Below are 20,311 nucleotides of genomic sequence, written 5' to 3' on the forward strand. Positions count from 1 at the left end.
AAACTTAACCATCTTTGATTAACGAGCTAGTCTTGTAGAGGCATACTAGGGACTCTGTTTGTCTATGTATTCACACATGTACTAAGTTTTCGGTTAGTACAATTCTAGCATGCATAATAAACATTTATCATGATATAAGGAAATATAAATAACAACTTTATTATTGCCTCTAGGGCATATTTCCTTCAATCTCCCACTTGCACTAGAGTCAATAATCTAGATTACATAGTAATGATTCTAACACCCATGGAGTCTTGGTGCTGATCCTGTTTTGCTCGTGGAAGAGGCTTAGTCAGCGGGTCTGCAACATTCAGATCCGTATGTATCTTGCAAACTTCTATGTCACCCTCCTTGACTAGATCGCGGATGGAATTGAAGCGTCTCTTGATGTGCTTGGTTCTCTTGTGAAATCCGGATTCCTTCGCCAAGGCTATTGCTCCACTATTCTCACGAAAGATTTTCATTGGACCCGATGCACTAGGTATGACACCTAGATCGGATATGAACTCCTTCATCCAGACTCCTTCATTTGCTGCTTCCGAAGCAGCTATGTACTCCGCTTCACACGTAGATCCCGCCACGACGCTTTGTTTGGAACTGCACCAACTGACAGCTCCACCATTCAATATAAATACGTATCCGGTTTGTGACTTAGAGTCATCCGGATCAGATTCAAAGCTTGCATCAACAAAACCATTTACAACGAGCTCTTTGTCACCTCCATAAACGACAAACATATCCTTAGTCCTTTTCAGGTATTTCAGGATGTTCTTGACCGCTGTCCAGTGATCCACTCCTGGATTATTTTGGTACCTCCCTGCTAAACTAATTGTTGGGGAACGTAGTGATTTCAAAAAATTTCCTACGCACACTCAAGATCATGGTGATGCATAGCAACGAGAGGGGAGAGTGTCGTCCACATACCCTTGTGGACCGTTAAGCGGAAGCGTTATGACAATGCAGTTGATGTAGTAGTACGTCTTCAGATCGATCGATCCTCAGTACCGAACGTACGGCACCTCCGCGCTCAGCACACGTTCGGCTCGGTGACGTCCCGCGAACTCACGATCCAGTAGAGCTCGAGGGAGAGTTTCGTCAGCACGACGGCGTGGAGGGGGGCACCGCACACGGCTGGGAGAGATCAATGATCAACTTGTGTGTTCAAGGGTGCCCCCCTGCCCCTGTATATAAAGGAGCAAGGGGGGAGGCCGGCCGGCCCTGTAGGGCGCTGTAACGCCCACGGTGCGGCTATATCTCCCACGTGTCGAGGCATGACTTAGAGGCATAACCGCATTGTGGTTTTGTCGCAAGAAGGGTCATCTTCACACAATCCCATGTAATGAACAAGAATGGGATAAAGAGTTGGCTTACAATCGCCACTTCACACAATACATAAATAAATCATACATCAATCAGAGTACACACATAGACCGACTAGGGTCAAAGCCAAAAGAAAAGGAGATAACCCCACTGCTAGATCCCTGATCGTCCCAACTGGGCACCACTACTGATCATCAGGAAACGAAACAAAGTACGACCAAGTTCCTCGTCGAACTCCCACTTGAGCTCGGTTGCGTCATCTGCACTGGTATCATCGGCACCTGCAACTGTTTTGGAAGTATCTGTGAGTCACGAGGACTCAGCAATCTCACACCCGCGAGATCAAGACTATTTAAGCTTATAGGAAGGAAAGAGTAATGAGGTGGAGCTGCAGCAAGCACTAAGCATATATGGTGGCTAACATACGCAAATGAGAGCGAGAAGATGAGCAACGGAACAGTCGTCACTAGTACTGATCAAGAAGTGATCCTGAACTCCTACTTACGTCAAACATAACCCAAAAGCCATGTTCACTTCCCGGACTCCGCCGAAAAGAGACCATCACGGCTACACACGCGGTTGATGTATTTTAATTAAGTCAAGTGTCAAGTTCTCTACAACCGGACATTAACAAATTCCCATCTGCCACATAACCGCGGGCACGGCTTTCGAAAGATAATACCCTGCAGGGGTGTCCCAACTTAGCCCATTATAAGCTCTCACGGTCAACGAAGGATATTCCTTCTCCCGGGAAGACCCGATCAGTCTCGGAATCCCGGGTTACAAGACATTTCGACAATGGTAAAACAAGACCAGCAAGGCCGCCCAATGTGCCGACAAATCCCGATAGGAGCTGCACATATCTCGTTCTCAGGGCAACACCAGATGAGACATCCTACGAGTAAAACCAGACCTCGAGTTTCCACGAGGGGGCCCCGCAGTCTACTCAGTTCGGACCAACACTCGAAGGAGCACTGGCCCGGGGGGGTTAAAATAAGATGACCCTTGAGTCTGTAGAACCCAAGGGAAAAGGGGATAGGTGGTAGCAAATGGTAAAACCAAGGTTGGGCCTTACTGGAGGAGTTTTATTCAAAGCGAACTGTCAAGGGGGTCCCATAAATCACCCAACCGCGTAAGGAACGCAAAATCAAGGAACATAACACCGGTATGACGGAAACTAGGGCGGCAAGAGTGGAACAAAACACCAGGCATAAGGCCGAGCCTTCCACCCTTTACCAAGTATATAGATGCATTAATTAAATAAGAGATATTGTGATATCCCAACATAGTTATGTTCCAACAAGGAGCAATCTTCAACTTCACCTGCAACTAACAACGCTATAAGAGGGGCTGAGCAAAAGCGGTAACATAGCCAAACAACGGTTTGCTAGGAAGAGCGGATTAGAGGCTTGACATGGCAATATGGGAGGCATGATATGGCAAGTGGTAGGTAGCGCGGCATAGCAATAGAGCGAACAACTAGCAAGCAAAGATAGAAGTGATTTCGAGGGTATGGTCATCTTGCCTGAGATACCGCAAGGAAGAAGAACGAATCCATGAAGAAGACAAACGGATGTAGTCGAACGAATCCTCACAACTCCGGAACGAAACCGAAGCTAACGAAAGAAACAACCCGGAAAGAAACAAACAACATAGTAAACAACCATCACATAAACATGGCATGATGCACAAACAAGTATGATGCATGTTCGGTTTAAATATGCATGGCATGGCATAGTGCAACAAACAATACTACAAATTAAGTGGAGCTCAATAAGCAACGAGTTGCATATTGACGAAACACCACATTCAAGTTATTTAGTTCGCTCTTGTTTATGTACCCAACAATATTAAATGTTATTAAACATGGCAAGGGGTGAAGCATAAGTAAACTAACTATTTAAGCAAGTTAAAAGAGGCCGGAAACAATAAACAACAATTCCGGAAAATCCCCATATGCATATTTCGAATTTGCTACTGTTCTGCCATAAACACAATTTTAATGTTGTTACACAGCAAAATAAAGTGCACCAAGTTAAACTATGCATTTTTCTACCCCATTTACATATAAAGTTTATTAAAATTCGAGCTACGTTATTAAGCTATGAAATAAATCATTTTAACATGGCATATATGCAAAATTAAATAAACAGCAAGTTTAAACATTTTAAACATGGATGAGTGCAGCATAATACGAAACTAGACAAAATTATAAGCATTTTACATGTTTAAATCATTTTAATCCGATGCACGGTTAAAGAGTTATTATATGCATGATGTTGAGGGTTTTTTCTGCAAAACTGGAATACTCTGGATAATGGACAAAGTCGCAGACGAAAAAAAAAAACAGGATCCGGGCCGCATCTAGAGGGGCTTGGGTTCTCACCATGGGCCATGGCCCAGATCGGTGGAGGAGGCAGGTCGAAGCGGGCGCTGGGCCTGGGCGCGGCAACGCACGTAGGCGACGCGCGATTGTGGCTCGAAGCGGGGTGTCGACCTCCTGCTCGAAGCAGAAGCAGAGGAGGAGGCGGCTGGATTTGCGCGGCGGCCTGGAGGAGCTTGGGGAGCGGCGGCGGCGAACTTGGCGACCGGGATGGCGCGGATGCTGCCGGATCCGAGCGGACCTGGGCGTCGGGAGCCCATCTCCGGCGATGGTGGCGGTAGTTGGTGCTCCTAGTCAGAGAGAAAACGAGAGGGATGAGAGGTAGAGGGAAGGCGAGCAGGAGAAGGACGGGAGGAGGAGAGACGGCGACCTGTGGTGCTCCGGCGTCGCGCTGCCGGCGCGGCGGAGGAGGCCAGGAGGGCGAGGTCGTCGGGACCCTGGACGGCGTCGGCTTGAGGAGCGCGGATGGTGGCATCCATAGCGGCGAACAGAGGAGGCTTGGACGAGTGGGGCGATGATGGAGCGCGAGACGAAGACGAGCAGGGGCGATGTAGCCCTGCGGCAGGGGAAGCAGAAGGAGGCGCCATGGACGAGCTCCTGCTCGTTCCGGCGGACAGCAGGCGAGGAACTCGGGCGTCTCGACGCAGACGGACTGCAGGCGCGCGGGGACGAGGCAGAGGAGGCTGGGTTCGCTGCAGGCGACGGCGCCGTGAAGGGAGGAGCAAACGGGAGGAGCTCGGGCAGCTGGCTGGAGCCCCGGTGGACTTGGGCGGCGATGATGGAGGCGCTGCTCGGGGACGAACGAGCAGGGGAGGGGAAAACTAGGAGGAGAGGAGGCTGGCTGGCTGTGGTTGGTGGATCGGGAGGAGATGGATCCAAGGAAGAGGATCAGTGGTGGCTGGTTGGCTCGATGGATCCCGGGGGGATTTGGTAGAGAGTGACGGCGGGCAGGAGGATGGATGGGACAAGGGAGAGGATTTTTAGGGTTTGCCAAAATGGACTAGGGGTGGACGAATATATACATCACGGATTAGGTAGGGGATTAGGGTAGGGTTTAACGCGATCCGTCCGATCGTAATCGGGCGGTCGAGAATAAGTAGGCTTAAGGCGTCCAATTAAGAAAACGGAGATGTTTTATAGATGTTTGGGGATGATCCGGATGCAACGATGATGACTGAGCGGGTCGGGATCGGGACAGGTTTCGGACGCACGCGAGAAGGGGTTTTGTGCATTGTGCAGAGAGGGTCAAACGGTCGGGCAACAAAAGAATGGTGGGTCTGAGAAAAGGTCAACGGAGGCGAGGAGGGACGCGGAAACTACGAACGGATGCAAACTTTATGAAAGCATGCAGATGCAATGCTCATGATGACATGATGAAAAGCAACAAACAAATAAAACACACGACGGTAACGAAAAACAAGGAAGGCATCTGGAGCGTCGGTCTCGGGGCGTTACAACACTCCACCACTACAAGAGGATCTCGTCCCGAGATCTAGGATGGCACCGGAGAAAAACGGAAGGGGAAGAGGTAAAACAAATTGCTTCTTGACAAACGAGTGAAACCAAAGAACCTTGGAAGTTGAAAAATTTCGAGAAAATAATACAACGAAGATGAACAAAGTTGAAAACACTCCGTTAGGAAAGAGAAACAAGGCACATTACGAGAACCTTGTAGGTTGAAAGACAAACAAAAATGGTTACGATGGACAAGAAGTACATGCAAGCACTCTGGTTGCAACAAGATGTACCAGGAACGATAAGGAACAATTACGACAACACTCCGGTTAAACGGATTAGTAAGAAAAGAACACGATCCTCACAATTCGAGATGATGAGCGAAGAGAGCAACATCACCATGCCTCCGGAAGAAAAAATAGAAAATAGATCATTGGAATAAAGGAATGGAGAAGAAAATGCCAACTTCTGCCACAAATGAGCTTGGAAAGCACCCTTCCAAGAAGGTTATAATGGAGTTGTTGGAAAATCAACAACGAAAAGAACAAGCTTGTTGAGGGCTTATGGAACACATCTCAAAATTATGAGATGACAACCCGCCACTAACGGAAACAGTTGATTGGATTGAGATCAACAAGGAGATGAAAACTTCTTCACCAAGATGCGAAGGAGAAAACTTGATCATTGATAAACACCACAAATAGCTACATTCCTTAGGGAAGGCTATAGGTGAAATATAACCCAATACAACTCCAACAAAAAGATTTATTGGTCGAAAAGATCTCTTGAACGAAGAGAAAATGATGGATTTAATTATCTCATTCCTGACAACTTGTGAATCATGAAACATGAAGGAAATTGTCAAAAATGACATAACACCATCCCAAAAGATAAGGTAGAGAGAATTGCACTTTAGAATGCAAGATGAAGAAAGCTTGGACTCCACAAAACAAAACATGTGTTGAACACCATGTTTATTTTAGAGTATAGCTTGGCGGATCTTAACTCCGAGAAAAATCTTGAAGAACAATTGAAGAATGAAAAGAATCCTTGACGAAGCACCATGTAGAGCCTCCATGAAGAACTCTGGTAATAAAAGGATGATAAAAAGAAAGAGAAGTTGACAACACAAGGTGAAGCCTTGCAATGATTTGGGTGGAGCTTTGAAATGATATAATCGAGAAAAACTTGGAACTCCGGAGAGAAAATGAACAAATGAGATCAAGAATTTTTATGAATGTCCGGAATAAGGAATTGAATTTTACTCGATGAAACAAGAATAAGAATTACATTATGCGTATCCTTCACCAATTTAGATTGATGATAAGCAACGGATTTCACATACCACTTATACTTGTAGAAAGGATTAAGAGAGATATAGCGTAAATTTGAATAAGGTCTACAATGAATCGTCGGTAGGATTTGAAAGAACGAATGAGTTGATACAATAACAAAGGAAGAGAAATCTTGAACGAACCACCGTAAGAATTGAAAATGAAAGTAGCAAAGGCACAATTCACCGAGAAGAATTGGAAAACGAATGAAGATACTTGAGGGTATTTAGATACATGAGAACGAAGAGATCAAGAGCTGACTAGAGGATACTTGAACGATTCACCGGTAAGATTTGGAGAACGAGAGCTGAAAGCTGGAATGAATAATTATGACATGATGGCCTTTGGATGATCAAGAAACGAAAACAACTCATGAAATGCTCCGGATGGGTATGAAAAGAATTCTCACAATCGAAAACAATTATGAGAGGATGGCATAAGCTAGAACTATGAATCTTCAAGAGAACGGACCAAGATTTAGGAGAAATTCTTCTTCGGTCTTCAAATGTTGAGAATGACGATGAGAAACACCACCATGAATTGTTGAGGCACTCCGGAATGAAAATTGGAAAGGTTGAACCAACGATGGAAAGAATTTGAAAGATCTTGGAGAAAGACATTTGACTGATGATAACTCACTCTCACGTCAAACTTTGAAATGAATTTGAGAATAACTCCAGAAAAATTAGAAGAGTCAGGTAAGATCCTGGAAAAAGACCTGTGGGTTAGGGCCCACTCAAAAGAAACACCATTGAATGATTAAAAGAAAGATTGCGCCGGTTGAATTAAATAGCTTGAATGAGGTAACAACCTCGCAATGGTTAGAATTGATGCGGAGTGGATACACGAATCTTCAGAGATATCTTCAGCACGCACTCCGGAAAAATTGAATAGCAAGCGGGGAATGATTAAGAGATATACCGGCATGAGAAAGAATTTGAAAGAAGGAAAGGAATGTGACCAACATTGACGGCTTGAATTTAGTCTACCGGAGAAGAAAAAGAATGAAGAATGATAAACTTGAAGAACATCTTCATGAGAACCACCGGGTAAGAACATTGATTGAAAAGAATGAAGGGACTTCACGTGAATAAAATGGATACTTGATTAAGAAATCTGAGTCCTTGAAGAAAAGGGTGGGAGGGCGGGAAAAACAAAAATAACTTGGGACGGATGAAGAAAACACCGTTGCAAAGAACTGAGAATTGATCTCGCGAATGTTGAAATGATCGGATCCACTTGAAAAGAGCACGTCGGTTGGAAAGAATTGGCATGACAATCTCGATGATCAAGAAGGATTGGTATTCACATAGAAGTATGAGAACACTGCTTAGGAAAGGTATGGAATCAACACTTGACTTCGAAGCAACTCGAATACCACAAAACAAAACAAAACAAAGGATTTGGCTTGCAGAATAAGCCGGAACAAACATATGATAGAGATTTCATCCGAAGTTTTCGTGGTGGGGCCCACACGGGCTCGATCGTACAGCACCGTCATGTACAAGGCAGTGCACATGACATACGAAGCGTCCCCGAGTCGGCATAGCCAAGGACTCTTTAAGACACTACGAGGCCACTGTAAAACCAACCGTGGAAAGGCGGACCACTAGACGTCGAACCCCAATCTCATATCATGCATCTGTCGGAAAGATATCCTAGGTGCTACTTGAATTCCCACTTATAAACTCCCGAACCTTTCTGGTTATGCAATCAGGTGTTGGGGATATAGGGGACACAATATATCTCACCCAAACTAACAATACCTAGATCCAGTTGTATCCATCCTTCAACACATAACCAAGAAACCTTCGGAAATCATTTACCTCAACCTTCGAAAAGCATCTGTTATAGGAGTTATGGCAATACTCCCGAACTCCCGCCCCAGTACTGGGTGGCGTCGAGGTTATCTCACCAACAACTGCATAAAAGAGATTTTCGATGTCGGCGAAACTCAGGTATACCAGAACTGCAATGATAAAATTGTGACGACAACAGCTCGGAGCTCAACTCCCCGGGACACTGCCACAACCCCTAAATGTCAGGAGGCACCAAGAAGAATGTTCTCGTCACAAAACCATCGGAACGATTCCAAGATACCCGCGTGATCCTAAAAAAAATTAGTGAAATTTGAGGAGAGAAAAGTCAAAACTTCTACGTCAGGAGGCCTCACCAGAGCGACGAAGGGACTGAGGAGTAAAAAGAATCCTACTCTCCGATATATATAATCCTAAGACTCAAAACATTTTTGTTCTAGACTCAACAACGATAGCGATTCGATCAAGCAGGGGGATCCTAAGTCGGGGATGGCTCTGATTACCAACTTGTAACGCCCATGATGCGGCTATATCTCTCACGTGTCGAGGCACGACTTAGAGGCATAACCGCATTGTGGTTTTGTCGCAAGAAGGGTCATCTTCACACAATCCCATGTAATGAACAAGAATGGGATAAAGAGTTGGCTTACAATCGCCACTTCACACAATACATAAATAAATCATACATCAATCAGAGTACACACATAGACCGACTACGGTCAAAGCCAAAAGAAAAGGAGATAACCCAACTGCTAGATCCCTGATCGTCCCAACTAAGCACCACTACTGATCATCAGGAAACGAAACAAAGTACGACCAAGTTCCTCGTCGAACTCCCACTTGAGCTCGGTTGCGTCATCTGCACTGGTATCATCGGCACCTGCAACTGTTTTGGAAGTATCTGTGAGTCACGAGGACTCAGCAATCTCACACCCGCGAGATCAAGACTATTTAAGCTTATAGGAAGGAAAGGGTAGTGAGGTGGAGCTGCAGCAAGCACTAAGCATATATGGTGGCTAACATACGCAAATGAGAGCGAGAAGAGGAGCAACGGAACGGTCGTCACTAGTACTGATCAAGAAGTGATCCTGAACTCCTACTTACGTCAAACATAACCCAAAAGCCGTGTTCACTTCCCGGACTCCGCCGAAAAGAGACCATCACGGCTACACACGCGGTTGATGTATTTTAATTAAGTCAAGTGTCAAGTTCTCTACAACCGGACATTAACAAATTCCCATCTGCCACATAACCGCGGGCACGGCTTTCGAAAGATAATACCCTGCAGGGGTGTCCCAACTTAGCCCATTATAAGCTCTCACGGTCAACGAAGGATATTCCTTCTCCCGGGAAGACCCGATCAATCTCGGAATCCCGGGTTACAAGACATTTCGACAATGGTAAAACAAGACCAGCAAGGCCGCCCGATGTGCCGACAAATCCCGATAGGAGCTGCACATATCTCGTTCTCAGGGCAACACCGGATGAGACATCCTACGAGTAAAACCAGACCTCGAGTTTCCACGAGGGGGCCCCGCAGTCTACCCAGTTCGGACCAACACTCGAAGGAGCACTGGCCCGGGGGGTTAAAATAAGATGACCCTTGAGTCTGTAGAACCCAAGGGAAAAGGGGATAGGTGGTAGCAAATGGTAAAACCAAGGTTGGGCCTTGCTGGAGGAGTTTTATTCAAAGCGAACTGTCAAGGGGGTCCCATAAATCACCCAACCGCGTAAGGAACGCAAAATCAAGGAACATAACACCGGTATGACGGAAACTAGGGCGGCAAGAGTGGAACAAAACACCAGGCATAAGGCCGAGCCTTCCACCCTTTACCAAGTATATAGATGCATTAATTAAATAAGAGATATTGTGATATCCCAACATAGTTATGTTCCAACAAGGAGCAATCTTCAACTTCACCTGCAACTAACAACGCTATAAGAGGGGCTGAGCAAAAGCGGTAACATAGCCAAACAACGGTTTGCTAGGAAGAGTGGATTAGAGGCTTGACATGGCAATATGGGAGGCATGATATGGCAAGTGGTAGGTAGCGCGGCATAGCAATAGAGCTTACAACTAGCAAGCAAAGATAGAAGTGATTTCGAGGGTATGGTCATCTTGCCTGAGATACCGCAAGGAAGAAGAACGAATCCATGAAGAAGACAAACGGATGTAGTCGAACGAATCCTCACAACTCCGGAACGAAACCGAAGCTAACGAGAGAAACAACCCGGAAAGAAACAAACAACATAGTAAACAACCATCACATAAACATGGCATGATGCACAAACAAGTATGATGCATGTCCGGTTTAAATATGCATGGCATGGCATAGTGCAACAAACAATACTACAAATTAAGTGGTGCTCAATAAGCAACGAGTTGCATATTGACGAAACACCACATTCAAGTTATTTAGTTCGCTCTTGTTTATGTACCCAACAATATTAAATGTTATTAAACATGGCAAGGGGTGAAGCATAAGTAAACTAACTATTTAAGCAAGTTAAAAGAGGCCGGAAACAATAAACAACAATTCCGGAAAACCCCATATGCATATTTCGAATTTGCTACTGTTCTGCCATAAACACAATTTTAATGTAGTTACACAGCAAAATAAAGTGCACCAAGTTAAACTATGCATTTTTCTACCCCATTTACATATAAAGTTTATTAAAATTCGAGCTACGGTTATTAAGCTATGAAATAAATCATTTTAACATGGCATATATGCAAAATTAAATAAACAGCAAGTTTAAACATTTTAAACATGGATGAGTGCAGCATAATATGAAACTAGACAAAATTATAAGCATTTTACATGTTTAAATCATTTTAATCCGATGCACGGTTAAAGAGTTATTATATGCATGATGTTGAGGGTTTTTTCTGCAAAACTGGAATACTCTGGATAATGGACAAAATCGCAGACGAAAAAAAAAAACAAGATCCGGGCCGCATCTGGCGGGGCTGGGGTTCTCACCATGGGCCATGGCCCAGATCGGTGGAGGAGGCAAGCCGAAGCGGGCGCTGGGCCTGGGCGCGGTCAACGCACGCAGGCGACGTGCGGTCGTGGCTCGAAGCGGGGTGTCGACCTCCTGCTCGGAGCAGAAGCAGAGGAGGAGGCGGCTGGACTTGTGCGGCAGGCTGGAGGAGCTTGGGGAGCTGCGGCGGCGAACTTGGCGACCGGGATGGCGCGGATGCAGCCGGATCCGAGCGGACCTGGGCGTCGGGAGCCCATCTCCAGCGATGGTGGCGGCAGTTGGTGCTCCTAGTCAGAGAGAAAACGAGAGGGATGAGAGGCAGAGGGAAGGCGAGCAGGAGAAGGACGGGAGGAGGAGAGACGGCGACCTGTGGTGCTCCGGCGTCGCGCTCGCCGGCGCGGCGGAGGAGGCCAGGACGGCGAGGTCGTCGGGACCCTGGACGGCGTCGGCTTGAGGAGCGCGGATGGCGGCGTCCATAGCGGTGAACAGAGGAGGCTTGGATGAGCAGGGCGACGATGGAGCGCGCGACGAAGACGAGCAGGGGCGATGTAGCCCTGCGGTAGGGGAAGCAGAAGGAGGCACCATGGACGAGCTCCTGCTCGTTCCGGCGGACAGCAGGCGAGGAACTCGGGCGTCTCGACGCAGACGGACTGCAGGCGCGCGGGGACAAGGCAGAGGAGGCTGGGTTCGCTGGAGGCGACGGCGCCATGAAGGGAGGAGCAAACAGGAGGAGCTCGGGCAGCTGGCTGGAGCCCCGGTGGACTTGGGCGGCGACGATGGAGGCGCTGCTCGGGGACGAACGAGCAGGGGAGGGGAAAACTAGGAGGAGAGGAGGCTGGCTGGCTGTGGTTGGTGGATCGGGAGGAGATGGATCCAAGGAAGAGGATCGGTGGTGGCTGGTTGGCTCGATGGATCCCGAGGGGGATTTGGTAGAGAGTGACGGCGGGCAGGAGGATGGATGGGACAAGGGAGAGGATTTTTAGGGTTTGCCAAAATGGACTAGGGGTGGACGAATATATACATCATGGATTAGGTAGGGGATTAGGGTAGGGTTTAACACGATCTGTCCGATCGTAATCGGGCGGTCGAGAATAAGTAGGCTTAAGGCGTCCAATTAAGAAAACGGAGATGTTTTATAGATGTTTGGGGATGATCCGGATGCAACGATGATGACTGAGCGGGTCGGGATCGGGACAGGTTTCGGACGCACGCGAGAAGGGGTTTTGTGCATTGTGCAGAGAGGGTCAAACGGTCGGGCAACAAAAGAATGGTGGGTCTGAGAAAAGGTCAACGGAGGCGAGGAGGGACGCGACAACTACGAACGGATGGAAACTTTATGAAAACATGGAGATGCAATGCTCATGATGACATGATGAAAAGCAACAAACAAATAAAACACACGACGGTAACGAAAAACAAGGAAGGCATCTGGAGCGTCGGTCTTGGGGCGTTATAGGCGCGCCAGGAGGAGGAGTCCTCCTCCTAGTAGGAGTAGGACTCCCCTCTTTCCTACTCCTACTAGGAGGGGGAAAGGAACGGGGAGAAGGAGAAGGAAAGGGGGGCGCCCCCCCCCCCTTCCTAGTCCAATTCGGACCAGAGGGGGAGGGGGCGCGCGGCCTGCCTGGCCGGCCCCTCTCTCTCTCCACTAGGGCCCAACTAGGCCCATTAACCCCCGGGGGGTTCCGGTAACCCCTCCGGCGCTCCAGTAAAATGCCGATTTCACCCGGAACTCTTCCAACGTCCAAATATAGGCTTCCAATATATCAATCTTTATGTCTCGACCATTTCGAGACTCCTCATCATGTCCGTGATCATATCCGGGACTCCGAACTACCTTCGGTACATCAAAACATATAAACTCATAATACCGATCGTCACAAAACTTTAAGCGTGCGGACCCTACGGGTTCGAGAACTATGTAGACATGACCGAGACACGTCTCCGGTCAATAACCAATAGCGGAACCTGGATGCTCATATTGGTTCCTACATATTCTACGAAGATCTTTATCGGTCAAACCGCATAACAACATATGTTGTTCCCTTTATCATCGGTATGTTACTTGCCCGAGATTCGATCGTCGGTATCTCAATACCTAGTTCAATCTCGTTACCGGCAAGTCTCTTTACTCGTTCCGTAATGCATCATCCCGCAACTAACTCATTAGTCACATTGCTTGCAAGGCTTATAGTGATGTGCATTACCGAGAGGGCCCAGACATACCTCTCCGACAATCGGAGTGACAAATCCTAATCTCGATCTATGCCAACTCAACAAGTACCTTCGGAGACACCTGTAGAACACCTTTATAATCACCCAGTTACGTTGTGACGTTTGGTAGCACACAAAGTGTTCCTCCGGTATTCGGGAGTTGCATAATCTCATAGTCATAGGAACATGTATAAGTCATGAAAAAAGCAATAGCAACATACTAAACGATCAAGTGCTAAGCTAACGGAATGGGTCATGTCAATCACATCATTCTCCTAATGATGTGATCCCGTTAATTAAATGACAACTCATGTCTATGGCTAGGAAACTCAACCATCTTTGATCAACGAGCTAGTCAAGAAGAGGCATACTAGTGACACTATGTTTGTCTATGTATTCACCAATGTTGGGTATATCGCTTATCGGGAACTTATCGGTCGACCCATGATAAGGGGTAAATCGGCGAGTTTATCAGCATATCGGTCGATTTATTGCCATATCGATTGATTTATCGGCCGATTTATCTTATCGGTCAGACAACGGTAAGCGATAAATCGACCGATTTATTGGAATATCGGAAGATATCTTGAACAGTGGTATTCACACATGTATTACGTTTCCGGTTAATACAATTCTAGCATGAATAATAAAAATTTATCATGATATAAGGAAATATAAATAACAACTTTATTATTGCCTCTAGGGCATATTTCCTTCAGTCTCCCACTTGCACTAGAGTCAATAATCTAGTTCACAAAGCCATGTGATTTGACACCAATAGTTCCATCACTATGTGATTAACACCCATAGTTCACGTCGACATGTGACCAACACTCAAAGGGTTTACTAGAGTCAGTAATCTAGTTCACATCGCTATGTGATTAACACCCAAAGAGTACTAAGGTGTGATCATGTTTTGCTTGTGAGAGAAGTTTAGTCAACGGGTCTGCCAAAATTCAGATCCGTATGTATTTTGCAAATTTCTATGTCTACAATGCTCTGCACGGAGCTACTTTAGCTAATTGCTCCCACTTTCAATATGTATCCAGATTGAGACTTAGAGTCATCTGGATCAGTGTCAAAACTTGCATCGACGTAATCCTTTACGACGAACCTTTTGTCACCTCCATAATCGAGAAACATATCCTTATTCTACTAAGGATAATTTTGACCGCTGTTCAGTGATCTACTCCTAGATCACTATTGTACTCCCTTTCCAAACTCAGGGCAGGGTATACAATAGGTCTGGTACACAGCATAGCATACTTTATAGAACCTATGACTGAGGCATAGGGAATGACTTTTCATTCTCTTTCTATTTTCTGTTGTGGTCGGGTTTTGAGTCTTTACTCAACTTCACACCTTTGCAACACAGGCAAGAACTCCTTCTTTGACTGTTCCATCTTGAACTAATTCAAAATCTTGTCAAGGTATATACTCATTGAAAATCTTATCAAGCGTCTTGATCTATCTCTATAGATCTTGATGCTCAATATGTAAGCAGCTTCACGGATGTCTTTCTTTGAAGAACTCCTTTCAAATACTCCTTTATGCTTTTCAGAAAATTCTACATCATTTTTGATCAACAATATGTCATTTACATATACTTCTCGGAAAGGCTGTAGTGCTCCCACTTACTTTCTTGTAAATACAGGCTTCACTGCAAGTCTGTATAAAACTATATGCTTTGATCAACTCATCAAAGCGTATATTCCAACTCCGAGATGCTTGCACCAGTCCATAGATGGATCGCTGGAGCTTGCACACTTTGTTAGCTCCCTTTGGATTGACAAAACCGTCCGGTTGCATCATATACAACTCTTCTTCCAGAAATCCATTCAGGAATGCAGTTTTGACATCCATTTGTCAAATTTCATAATCATAAAATGCGGTAATTGCTAACATGATTCGGACGGACTTAAGCATCGCTACGAGTGAGAAAATCTCATCGTAGTCAACACCTTGAACTTTGTCAAAAACCTTTTTTCGACAAGTCTAGCTTTGTAGATAGTAACACTACTATCAGTGTCCGTCTTCCTCTTGAAGATCCATTTATTTTCTATGGCTTGCCGATCATCGGGCAAGTCAACCAAAGTCCACGCTTTGTTCTCATACATGGATCCCATCTCAGATTTCATGGCCTCAAGCCATTTCGTGGAATCTGGGCTCATCATCGCTTCCTCATAGTTCGTAGGTTCATCATGGTCAAGTAACATGACCTCCAGAACAGGATTACCGTTCCACTCTGGTGCGGATCTCACTCTGGTTGACCTTCGAGGTTCGGTAGTAACTTGGTCTAAAGTTACATAATCATCATCATTAGCTTCCTCTCTAATTGGTGTAGGAGTCACTGGAAGAGATTTCTGTGATGAACTACTTTCCAATAAGGGAGCAGGTACAGTTACCTCATCAAGTTCTACTTTCCTCCCACTCACTTCTTTCGAGAGAAACTCCTTCTCTAGAAAGGATCCATTCTTAGCAACAAATGTCTTGCCTTCGGATCTTTGATAGAAGGTGTACCCAATTGTCTCCTTTGGGTATCCTATGGAGACACAATTCTCCGATTTGGGTTTAAGCTTATCAGGATGAAAACTTTTTCACATAAGCATCGCAACCCCAAACTTTAAAAAACGATATCTTAGGTTTCTTGCTAAACCATAGTTCATACGGTGTTGTCTCAACGGATTTAGATGGTGCCCTTTTTAACGTGAATGCAGTTGTCTCTAATGCATAACCCCAAAACGATAGTGGTAAATTGGTAAGAAACATCATAGATTGCACTATATCCAATAAAGTACGGTTATGATGTTCGAACACACCATTATGCCGTGGTGTTCCAGGTGGCATGAATTTGTGAAACTATTCCACATTGTTTTAATTGAATACCAAACTCGTAACTCAAATATTCGTCTCTGCGATCAGATCGTAGAAACTTTATTTTCTTGTCACGATGATTTTCCACTTCACTCTGAAATTGTTTGAACTTTTCAAATGTTTTAGACTTATGTTTCATCAAGTAGATATACCCATATCTGCTCAAATCATCTGTGAAGGTCAGAAAATAACGATACCTGCCGCGAGCCTCAACACTCATCGGACTGCATACATCAGTATGTATTATTTCCAACAAGTCTGTTGCTCGCTCCATTGTTCCGGAGAACGGAGTCTTAGTCATCTTGCCCATGAGGCATGGTTCGCAAGCATCAACTGATTCATAATCAAGTGATTCCAAAAGCCCATCAGCATGGATTTTCTTCATGCGCTTTACACCAATATGACCTAAATGGCAGTGCCACAAATAAGTTGCACTATCATTATTAACTTTGCATCTTTTGGCTTCAATATTATGAATATGTGTATCACTACGATTGAGATTCAATAAACCATTCACCTTGGGTGTATGACCATTGAAGGTTTTATTCATATAAACATAACAACAATTATTCTCTGACTTTAAATGAATAACCGTATTGCAATAAACATGATCAAATCATATTCATGCTTAACGCAAACACCAAATAACATTTATTTAGGTTCAACACTAATCCCGAAAGTATAGGCAGTGTGCGATGATGATCATATCAATCTTGGAACCACTTCCAACACACATCGTCACTTCACCCTTAACTAGTCTCTGTTCATTCTGCAACTCCCGTTTCGAGTTACTAATCTTAGCAACTGAACTAGTATCTGCTATAAAAACTAGTAAAGTACACATCAATAACATGTATATCAAATATACCTTTGTTCACTTTGCCATCCTTCTTATCCGCCAAATACTTGGGGCAGTTCTGCTTCCAGTGACCAGTCCCTTTGCAATAGAAGCACTTAGTCTCAGGCTTAGGTCCAGACTTAGGCTTCTTCACTTGAGCAGCAACTTGCTTGCCGTTCTTCTTGAAGTTCCCCCTTCTTCCCTTTGCCCTTTTCTTGAAACTAGTGGTCTTGTCAACCATCAACACTTGATGCTTTTCTTGATTTCTACCTTCCTCGATTTCAGCATCACGAAGAGCTTGGGAATCATTTCTATTATCCCTTGCATATTATAGTTCATCACGAAGTTCTAATAACTTGGTGATAGTGACTAGAGAACTCTGTCAATCACTATCTTATCTGGAAGATTAACTCCAACTTGATTCAAGTGATTGTAGTACTCAGACATTCTGAGCACATGCACACTAGCTGAGCTATACTCCATCTTGTAGGCAAAGTACTTGTCAAAGGTCTCATACCTTTCAACATGGGCATGAGTCTGAAATACTAGTTTCAACTCTTGGAACATCTCATATGCTCTGTGGCGTTCAAAACGTCTTTGAAGCCCCGATTCTAAGCCGTAAAGCATGGTGCACTAAACTATCAAGTAGTCATCATATCGAGCTTGCCAAATGTTCATAACGTCTGCATCTGCTCCTACAATCGGTCTGTCACCTAGCGGTGCATCAAGGACGTAATTCTTCTGTGCAGCAATGAGGATAATCCTCAGATCACGGGTCCAATCCGAATCATTGCTACTAACATCTTTCAACTTAATTTTCTCTAGGAACATATCAAAAATAAAACAGGGGAGCTAAGCGCGAGACATTGATCTACAACATAGATATGCTAATACTACCAGGACTAAGTTACATGATAAATTAAAGTTCAATTAATCATATTACTTAAGAACTCCCACTTAGATTGACATCCCTCTAATCATCTAAGTGATCACGTGATCCATATCAACTAAACCATGTCCGATCATCCCGTGAGATGGAGTAGTTTCCAATGGTGAACATCACTATGTTGATCATATCTACTATATGATTCACGCTCGACCTTTCGGTCTCAGTGTTCTGAGGCCATATCTGTATTCTGCGTGTGCAAAACTGGCTTGCACCCGTTGTATGTGAACGTAGAGCTTATCACACCCGATCATCACGTGGTGTCTCGGCACGACGAACTTTCGCAATGGTGCATACTCAGGGAGAATACTTATACCTTGAAATTTAGTGACAGATCATCTTATAATGCTACCGTCAAACTAAGCAAAATAAGATGCATAAAAGATGAACATCACATGCAATCAATATAAGTGATATGATATGGCCATCATCATCTTGTGCCTTTGATCTCCATCTCCAAAGCACCGTCATGATCACCATCGTCACCGGCGCGACACCTTGATCTCCATCGTAGCATCGTTGTCGTCTCGCCAACTATTGCTTCTACGACTATCGCTACCGCTTAGTGATAAAGTAAAGCAATTACAGGGCGATTGCATTGCATACAATAAAGCGACAACCATATGGCTCCTGCTAGTTGTCGATAACTCCGTTACAAAACATGATCATCTCATACAATAAAATATAGCATCATGTCTTGGCCATATCACATCACAACATGCCCTAGAAAAACAAGTTAGACGTCCTCTACTTTGTTGTTGCAAGTTTTACGTGGCTGCTATGGGCTGAGCAAGAACCGTTCTTACCTACGCATCAAAACCACAACGATAGTTCGTCAAGTTGGTGATGTTTTAACCTTCTCATGAACCGGGCATAGCCACACTCGGTTCAACTAAAGTTGGAGAAACTGACACCCGCCAGCCACCTGTGTGCAAAGCACGTCGGTAGACCCAGTCTCGCGTAAGCGTACGCATAATGTCGGTCCGAGCAACTTCATCCAACAATACCGTCGAACCAAATTATGACATGCTGGTAAGCAGTATGACTTGTATCACCCACAACTCACTTGTGTTCTACTCATGCATATAACATCTACGCATAAACCTGCCTCTGATACCACTGTTTGGGAACGTAGTAATTTCAAATAAATTCCTACGCACACGCAAGATCATGGTGATGCATAGCAACGAGAGGGGAGAGTGTCGTCCACATACCCTTGTAGACTGTTAAACGGAAGCGTTATGACAACGCGGTCATTGTAGTCGTACGTCTTCACGATCGACCGATCCTCAGTACCGAACGTACGGCACCTCCGCGTTCAGCACACGTTCAGCTCGGTGACGTATCGTGAACTCACGATCCAGTAGAGCTCGAGGGAGAGTTTCTTCAGCACGACGGGGTGGTGACGATGTTGATGAAGCTACCGTCGCAGGGCTTCGCCTAAGCACCACTACGATATGACTGAGGTGGATTATGGTGGAGGGGCACCGCACACGGCTCGGAGAGATCAATGATCAACTTGTGTGTTCTAGGGTGCCCCTGCCCCCATATATGAAGGAGCAAGGGGTGAGGCCGGCCGGCCCTGTAGTGCGCGCCAGGAGGAGGAGTCCTCCTCCTAGTAGGAGTAGGACTCCCCTCTTTCTTACTCCTACTAGGAGGGGGAAAGGAAGGGGGAGAAGGAGAAGGAAAGGGGAGCGCCGCCCCCCCTTCCTAGTCCAATTCGGACCAGAGGGGGAGGGGCGCGCGGCCTGCCTGGCCGGCCCCCCTCTCTCTCCACTAGGGCCCAACTAGGCCCATTAACCCCTGGGGGGTTCCGGTAACCCCTCCGGCACTCCGGTAAAATCCCGATTTCACCCGGAACTCTTCCGACGTCCAAATATAGGCTTCCTGAAGGAAATATGCCCTAGAGGCAATAATAAAGTTATTATTTTTTTCCTTATTCTCATGATAAATGTTTATTATTCATGCTAGAATTGTATTAACCGGAAACGTAATACATGTGTGAATACATAGACAAACAGAGTGTCACTAGTATGCCTCTACTTGACTAGCTCGTTGATCAAAGATGGTTATGTTTCCTAGCCATAGACATGAGTTGTCATTTGATTAACGGGATCACATTATTAGGAGAATGATGTGATTGACTTG

Source organism: Aegilops tauschii, chromosome 7 (assembly GCF_002575655.3).
Source record: "Aegilops tauschii subsp. strangulata cultivar AL8/78 chromosome 7, Aet v6.0, whole genome shotgun sequence".
Taxonomy (NCBI): Eukaryota; Viridiplantae; Streptophyta; class Magnoliopsida; order Poales; family Poaceae; genus Aegilops; species Aegilops tauschii.